Source organism: Myotis daubentonii, chromosome 12 (genome assembly GCF_963259705.1).
Source record: "Myotis daubentonii chromosome 12, mMyoDau2.1, whole genome shotgun sequence".
Lineage (NCBI taxonomy): Eukaryota > Metazoa > Chordata > Mammalia > Chiroptera > Vespertilionidae > Myotis > Myotis daubentonii.
Genome location: NC_081851.1, coordinates 77,728,881 through 77,737,622, shown reverse-complemented (window position 1 = coordinate 77,737,622; position 8,742 = coordinate 77,728,881).

Below are 8,742 nucleotides of genomic sequence, written 5' to 3'. Positions count from 1 at the left end.
GTTCAACTCCAGATCAGGAACCATACCCAGGCTGTGAGTTCAGTCCCCGGTCATGATGCCTTAGGGAGGCAACTGGTCGATGTTTCTCACTCTCGCCCTCCTCTCTCTCTCTCAAACCAATAAAGAGCCCTAGCTGGCGTGGCTCAGTGGCTAGAGCGTCGGCCTGCAGACTGAAGGGTCCCGGGTTCAATTAAGATCAAGGGCACATGCCCTAACCGGCCTGGCTCAGTGGATAGAGCGTCAGCCTGCAGACTAAGGGTCCCGGGTTCGATTCTGGTCAAGGGCATGTACCTTGGTTGCGGGGACATCCCCAGTGGGGGGTGTGCAGGAGGCAGCTGATTGATGTTTCTCTCTCATCGATGTTTCTAACTCTCCCTCTCCCTTCCTCTCTGTAAAAAATCAGTAAAATATTTTAAAAAATAAGAAGAAGTGCCTTCCTTTTAAAAAAGAGAAAAGATCACGGGCACATGCCGGGGTTGCGGGCTCGGTCCCCAGTAGGGGGCGCGCAGGAGGCAGCCGAGCCATGATTCTCTCTCATCGTAGATGTTTCTATCTCCTTCTCCCTTCCTCTCTGAAATCAATAAAAACATAGTTAAACAAATAAAAAGAAACCAGTTTAAAATCAATAAAGACATGTTCTCAGGTGAGAAAAAAACACACACAACATACTGTCCAAGGACGCGCTGGCCTCTCCTGCTTACAGTGTTGGCTTAAATTTCCTGATAAACACCCTTCCCTGAGTCGCCTCCCGATGGGGGGGGGGGGATGTCCTCCAGGGCCCATCGCTCCCCGTCCCCTGCGCCCCATCCCACCCTCACACCAGAGGCGGGTGCGGTTTCTCTGTATTTCCTCTCCCCCCGCTCCTTTGTGTGGATTTCTCCTGGGTCTAGAATACACCCCCCCACACACACACACACACACTCCCTCCTCTGCCTGGAGCCCGCGCCGGCAGGTTTGAGGAATGGCTTCGGCCGACAGCCCAGCAAGAAGCCCCCGGGCCCCGCGTCCTCAAAGGCGCCCGTTGTCAGGGTCATTCCGAGCGGCCGCCATTGTCCACTTTTAGGAAGAGCCTGGCGGCAGCACTTAGCACCGGCGTCAGTGCCGGGCTGGCCGAGGAGGCCGGTGTCGCGCCCGCTGCGGCTCTGAAGCAATAACAGGGCCATGACCCGCGGAGAGAGCCGCTCCTTCCACTAGGGCGCTGTTCACGGGGAGCATGAAAAGCGTTCAAAGCTTCGAGAGCGAACACGTGAGTTTTCCCTCTTAAAGCACGTCCCCAAATGAATGCCCCGCTCTTCGAATAGTCCCCAGACGAGGGTTTCCTGCCATTAATTCCACAGCCACCGCGCATCCTCCTGGCCCCCACGGCTCCCTCGGGAGAGCAGAGCCGGCGTGTGGTCAGGGAGGACTCGGGAGATGAGGCCTGCTTTTATTCATTCATTTATTTATTTTCAAATGTATTTTTATTGGTTTCAGAGAGGAAGGGAGATGGAGAGGGAGAGGGAGAGGGAGAGGGAGAGGGAGAGGGAGAGGGAGAGAGAGAGATATCAATGATGAGAGAGAATCATGGATCAGCTGCCTCCTGCACGCCCCACACTGGGGATCAAACCCACAACCCGGACCTGGGCCCTGACCAGACTCGAACCGTGACCTCCTGGTTCCTAGGTCAACGCTCAACCCCTGAGCCAGGTGGCGGGCTGTGCTTTGTCTCCTTTAAAAGCAATAAAGCGTGAGTGACCCTTTGAGACCATCGTGCCCATCCCCTTCTCCAGAAAGCTGAGTCCGGCAGGATGAGGAGGCCCTTTCCGACGCAAGCACTGGTGATGCTAAGGGTCGAGGGGAACGAGCAGTCTGGTTGCACGTCTGGGACCGCCCGCGTCCCTGACCGCAGGCCCCAGACCTCCTGGTCAGCGGGGACAACAGCGGAGTCGGGAGCACTGGGCTGGCAGAGCGACAGGACTCTCGCTGACTCGCCTGGGAGGTGGGCAGTCCTCGGGGCTGCAGGGACGTGGGCCAGCCCTCGAGATGATCTGCGCAGCCCCCTTCCACTGTCCCCATGGCAACGCGCACAGGCCTGCTCTCTGGGACTGGTTGTCTATGACCAAATGGATTTTCTACTCCGTGGGCGTTAGCATCGCATCAGCGCTCCGCAGACCCCAGGACAGAACCCGCTCTTGGCCTCTCCCATCGCGTCCCCCAGGTTCCCTCGTGGACAAGGTCAAAGGGGTGGCAGTAACCATCCGCTGTCCTCGGGGCTAACACAGCAGCGAGCCCGGGCCTTGAGGCCAAGGAGATGGCGACACCCAGGCCTGAGCAGGGACCAGGCCTGAGCAGCGACCGGTGCAGTGAGCGCGGCTGCCTGGCCCTTTCCAAATGCAGCCTCGTGTGGCTACAGAACGTGGTGGAAGCGTATACAGCTGTAAGAAGGAACGGGATTTTCCGACATGGGCCTGGAAAACGTGGTGAGCCAAGTAAGCCAGACACAAACACTGCAGCTCCCACTTCTGTGGGTACTTGGCGTGGCCACGGTACAGGGACAGAAAGCAGACCAGAGGGGGAGGGTTAGGGCCCAGGAGGCAGGGGGAGGGTTAGGGCCTGGGAGGCAGGGGGAGGGGTTAGGGTCTGGGAGGCAGGGGGAGGGTTAGGGCCTGTGTTCAATGGGTACGGATGATAAATGTCTCAGGGACGATCGTGGTGAAGCCTGCACAACACTTAGTGCCAGTGACTTGTACACTGACAATGAGATTCATAAATACCATGTTATGTATATTTTACAATGATTTGTAAAAAACCTATTGGGCCGAGAATGGGCGCTCAGTCCTGGCATCAGAAATGAGGAGAGAAGTGGGGAGGGGAGCAGTCTGCTGGGAGTGGGGAGGTCAGGCCTTTGCACAGGCACCTGGCCTGTGGCGGGCAGAGGCCGAAGAGGCAGTGCCCCGGGCGCCGCTGTGGACCGGACGTGGCCTCCAGGTGCCCGGCCCACGGGGCTTACAGCTCACCTGCCAGTCACCTTCACCCTCAGCAGATCAGGCAAACGAGCAGCCGGCCTGCTCCGCCGCCGCCGGCGGGTGACAAATGCTCGCGATCAAGGACGAAAGCCCGGCCCATTTGTCATGTTGACATTACGAGTCCAGCAGGTCTTGTTGAGCGCGGGGCTCCCGTCCCCCCGGATGTGACAGGCCATTTACCAGCCGGCACCGAGGTCTTTCACAGTCACTCAATTTACTCGAAGCGAGCACTGCTTGGGGGATTGAAGCAATAGAATTTTAACACTTAATTACTTTGCTTCCTCATTGACAAGACAGCTACATGCGATGCGATTTGTCATGTCATTAGGCGATAAATATTGAAAACGGCAAACAGACCGATGTGAGCCAGCAGAGCTCGGCCCAGCAGCAGGGGCCTGAGCTGATGCAGCAGGGCCCCCGTGACCTCTCCCTCGGAACAAGGTGAAACCATGGGTTCAGCTGCATCAGGCTCTTGTAATCAGCAGGTGTCTACAATCTGAAAACCCGGTCAGTTAAATTCTGCTCTGCTCCCAGACACTGACCCTCGGACCCTCCCGGCCAACTCCTGCCCCAGGGCCTTTGCACTGGCTGTTCCCACTCTTAACTGCCCTTTCCCTCCACAGCACATGGCTCCCTCATGTCATCCAGGTCTGTCCTGAAATGTCACTTCGTCAGACTCCTCCCAGTTACCTGACCTAAGACGGCGCCCTCCATCGCTCTCCATCCCTTTGCCCTGCACACTCCTTGGCACGTTTCTCACCACCGGGCATTTTGTGGGTGTTATGTCCTTGGGTCGATGCCTGTGTGTTGTCTTACTTGCCTGCACCCACTCCACGTGAGCTCCGTGAAAGCAAGTCCCTTGGCATTCACTGCCTAGCACGGTGCCTGGCGTGGAGACGGTACTTGAGAGAAAGTGTTGAATGACTAGCTCGCGTCCTTCCTGTCGTCACCCCGTATTGCCAGCGAACGATGCCAACCTGCCGTACGAATACAGTCAGAAATGTTGGGCGACATCACCCGAGTACCTGTCAAACGCCTGAAGGATACCAATCACCAGGTTAGCGTGGCTCTGGGAGGTATACACGGGACGGAAATGTGGGGAGTGCATGCCAGCCCCGCTCACAAGATCCCATCTCCGTGCTACGCCGCCTCCCGCCTCGCAGCTCCCAGCGTGTTCCCACACGGGCTGGGCTGTTCCCTAGCAGCAGCTCACCCCGGGCAGAGCCTGGAATGAAACGTCTTACTTTCCTGTAGCCGAATGGCGGTGCTAATTACAGCGCGCGGCCGGCCGGCCCGCTGTTTATTTACTCCTCCGCGGCCGGGCCTGCTGATTGAGGGTTCGGGCGTCTACCTGGGAAGTGGTGACAAACGATGGCCGTGGCTCGGCCCGTACGATTAGAGCAGGGGGTTAGGGGCCCGGGGTGCCACCCGCTCCCGCAATGATGCCACTGTGTTGCTTCTAAGCTGCACGCCCGGGCGCCGCCACGATCAGGGACTGGGCCTGCCAGTAGGTTCCTGGGAGGGCCTGAGCGTGGCCTGGCACGTGGCTCCTGGGAGGACACTCAGATGCCAGCCCCCCGCGGGCAGCTTTCCCGGCCGCGGTTGGGGGGCTGAGCGCCTCTGTCCAGATGGGGCGGGGGGGAGGAAGACCCCTCAGTGAGGGGCCGGCGAGTCCTGCAGGGTGGCTGGGGCTGGGAAGAGAGACCAGGCACTCGGGCACACCTTGGACATGACAAGCGGCTCCGTGTGGCTCCGCAAAGGGAGGTCCAGGGAGACGCAGGAAGGAGGCGAAAGTGTACCAGGTTAGGGGTGGGCAGCCCTGGGGGCTGGGCGGAGGGGCCCCCTGCTCGTGCCACAAGCTCTCTGGGTGCTGGGCAGTGGTGGTGCTGAGTGAATGGAGGGTAATGGAGAGATGGCCACGGAGGAAGAAGCTGCGCCCCCAAACCTGGCGCAGACTCTTCAGAGCCCTTTGGCCGCTCGCAGGGAAGGCGCCGTGGGAACCAGCTCTGGAGGAGGCGGTCTCTCGGGGACCCGGATGCACCTCAGTGCCTCACAGCCCCTGTGCTGAGCCTGGGGGAGGGGGGTCCCCCCGCTGTGAGCAGCAGGGGAGTCCAGCCAGCAGGTGCGCAGACGCCGGTCCCCGGCCGGGCCTGCCCTCAGAGGCGCAGTGAGCTCACCCCTGTCTGCAGGGGTGAGCTTGTAAGGAAACATTTGTGTTGTGCAGGGCCAGTCTCCGCTTTGCCAGAATCTTGCTGTAATTGCAGCAAATGCCTGGTGCCTCGGAAGGCTAAGGAGTCAGCCCAGAAGGGAGCCTGGGGCAGGGCCAGGTGGTACCAACTCACACCAGCAGCCAGGCCCCAGCGTGGCTCTGCGGCTGCCTCCTGTCCTCACTTTGCCATCGAAATTCTCCTTCCCAGTTTAGCCTGGCCAGTGTGGTTCAGTGGTTGAGCATCAACCTATGAACCAGGAGGTTAGGGTTCAATTCCCCGTCAGGGCACATGCCCCGGTTGCGGGCTCGAACCCCAGTAGGGGGCGTGCAGGAGGCAGCCGGTCCATGATTCTCTCTCATTGATGTTTCTATCTTTCTCTCCCTCTCTGAAATCAATAAAAATATTTTTTTTAAAAATAAATAAATTCTCCTTCCCAGCTTAAAGGTAGACATGGAAGTGAGCCCAACACTGAGCTATCGGGGAAATCAGCCCCCACGCCAGCCCCACCCCCAAATGGAGGCCCATGAGGCCTGGTCCCTCCTCATCGCTGCAGCCACAGTTATGACTCTGGGTTGCAAGGTCCTTGAGATACCGTTTAGCACAGTGGTTCTCCACCTTGGCTGCACGTTAGAATCCCCTGGGAATCTTTTTAAAATCCTGATTTCTGGGCCTCATCCTCCGGAAATTCTGTTTCTTTGTGATGGGGTGGGGCCACAACATTAGTAACAAAGAAACAGAATTTCCGGAGGATGAGGCCCAGAAATCAGGATTTTAAAAAGATTCCCAGGGGATTCTAATGTGCAGCCAAGGTTGAGAACCACTGGTTTAGTCTAAGCCTTCACACGTTACAGGTGCAGGAGCTAAACCAGAAGGGGCAGGCGCTTTGCACAGAGCAAGCAATAAAAATAAACTCTGTGAAAGGCTGAGGAGGGCACAGCTGAGGGTAAAGGAGTAAGTAATTAAGTCCCACAGGTGACAGAACTGGCTGGAGGCAGCTGCCCCTTCCCCGCCCAGGCTCTACCATGTCGGTGCTGCTGGTGGATGTGGGTCTGTGGACGGTCTGGCCCGTGGGCTGGGAAAGGAAGGAGCTGAGTAGCTTGCAGACCCTCCCCGCTCCGGACCTCCCTGCTCCTGGCCTGGAGATGCCACCTGAATCCTATTTATTTGGGGTGGGGCTCATCTTCCCCTGAGCTCCGTCCTCCCTCCCCTGGGTGACCTGGGCCACCCACAGATGGAAGCTCCGCTCCGATCCTCCATCCTGTTGTTACCAGACTTCCCGTGAGAGTCCGCCTGGGAGGACACAGACCACGGCCATGGCCACCGCCAGCTGGGCCAGCTCATGGCAGGGCTCAGCCCCCCCCCCCTCCCCCAGCCATTCCTGAACACGGAAAGTAGCCCTTCCTAGACCACTGGGGCTGGAGGGCTCCGTGCCGCACCTCTCCCAGGCCCTGCTGGCCTCCCTCGGGGCACCTGCCATGCCGCTCACTTTCTGTCTCAGATCCGATATGGTCTTCGGGAAGGAAAGGGCTCACATCTCCCGGGCGCCTGGCGCCTGGCTCCTGGCGGCGCCCTGGGGTGGAGAGGCAGCCCGGATGGACATGCGAAGCTACAGGCTGCCCCCTGCTGGCCCGCACGTGTGCTGCGATCACTCCCAATTCAACTCCTGTCTTACACGCGCCCAGCGGCAGAGTGGAGGTCCTCAGCTGAGGCCCCGCCGCGCTGTCCAGCGCCCCGCCCCAGGGACCCAGAGTCCTCAGAACATAAACCGCTGGGCGCATGTGTTCGGTGGCCGAAGTCAAACCCAGGAGCCTCCTGGGTGACTTCCAGCTGTCAGATCCCACGTTTTCAACACCAACTCGGCCTCCGCGGCACGTTTATGTGGGGTGCTTTTCCTCGGCAAGTAACAGCTTAAGAAGAGACGGGGAACGGCGGGGGTCTGGTACTGGCACCGCATTTCCTGCCCGTGTGGCGAGTGAGGGTGTTGGCTCCCTGAGCCCCCAGGTTCTGCACCCAAACCCCGATATGATCCCCGCCCCCCAGGCTGAGCACACCGCGCAGGCGGGCTCGCTCTCAAACCTCAGGTGCAGAGCGACTTCTGCTTGCAGCGTGGAGTCTCTAGGGAGGTTTACGTGATGGGCTGCACGGCCCTTCACTCGCTGCCTCTGTCCTGGCTTTAGTTTTCTCCTCCATAAAATGGAACTGACACTGTTCACCTGATGAGACGGGGTGACAGCGAGTTGGGTGAAACCCTTTGTAAACGAGTTCCAGCCTCAGAGAGCGCCGCTTCCGCTGTATCCCAGGTGAGTAATTTTCCTAAACTGCAAACCTGACCGTCGCTCTCCCCGGCTTACAGTCCTTCGATAAGTCTGCTTTTTTTTTTTTTAGACTTATAGCAGGATTTTGATCCTGCCTCCCTGCATTGCCCCACACTGTACACCCCGCACTCTCTTATCCACGCCTTTGTGCATGCTGTTCCCTGCCTGAAATGCCCTTCCCACCTTGTCACCCTGATGGACTCCTACTCATCCTTCAGGACCGCACTCCTGCCCTGATCGGTTTGGCTCAGTGGATAGAGCGTCGGCCTGTGGACCTAATGGTCCCGGGTTCAATTCCAGTCAAGGGCATGTACCTTGGTTGCAGGCATATCCCTAGTGGGGAGGGGGGGGGAGGGAGTGTGCAGGAGGCAGCTGATCGATGTTCCTCTCTCATCAATGTTTTTAACTCTCTATCCCTCTCCCTTCCTCACTGTAAAAAATCAATAAAATATATTTTTTTAAAAAGACCCCACTCCAGGGACCTCCTCACCTGGGGAGTCTCCCCTTCCTCATGGGCTTGACCAGACCACGCAGTTCCTTACTCTCCAGCGTATCTAACCCGTTCCTGGGTGAAGCATGCCCTGCTGCAGAGATCGGTCTCACCAGGCTGTGGGCTCCCTCAGAGAAAGGACAAAGATGACGTCATTCCGGCCCCCCATCCCCAGCACCCAGGGAAATGACATTCAGCCGTGCTGGATGGATGAGGACGGGAGAAGGAGTCTGGCCATAGGAAGAGTGGTCAGAGGACCGCCTGGAAGATGAGCAGGCAGTGAGCTGACCAAGGCGGTGGCCACACTGACGGGGACCTTGCGAGGGTTAGGGAAGGTTTCGCGTCGGCGCTGCTGGCCTTGATGGGCTCCGGTCTATTCCGGGAGAGAACATTCCGTGCCTGGGACCTGAAATCTACACCGCGCTCCTGGCCCGGGCTTCCAGCCCACGGGGTCTCTCTGTGCTGCGGCCTCCATAGCAACCTGACCACGGACACCCACATGGCCCAGCAGCGTGGCCACCTGGGCCGGACTCTCCCAGGTGGGAGCCAGGGTCTCATTACATAACTGGCCCTGTCACTTCTCGACACAACGAAGCAGAGAGTTATCTGCATGTATCTTTGCTTTCTTTTTTCTAAGCTCTAAGGTTCCCAGGAGACTTGCAACCAGGGGACCAGCAGGCAGCGGCACCTCGTCCCAGGCTAATCCCCTGAACCCGTCTCTA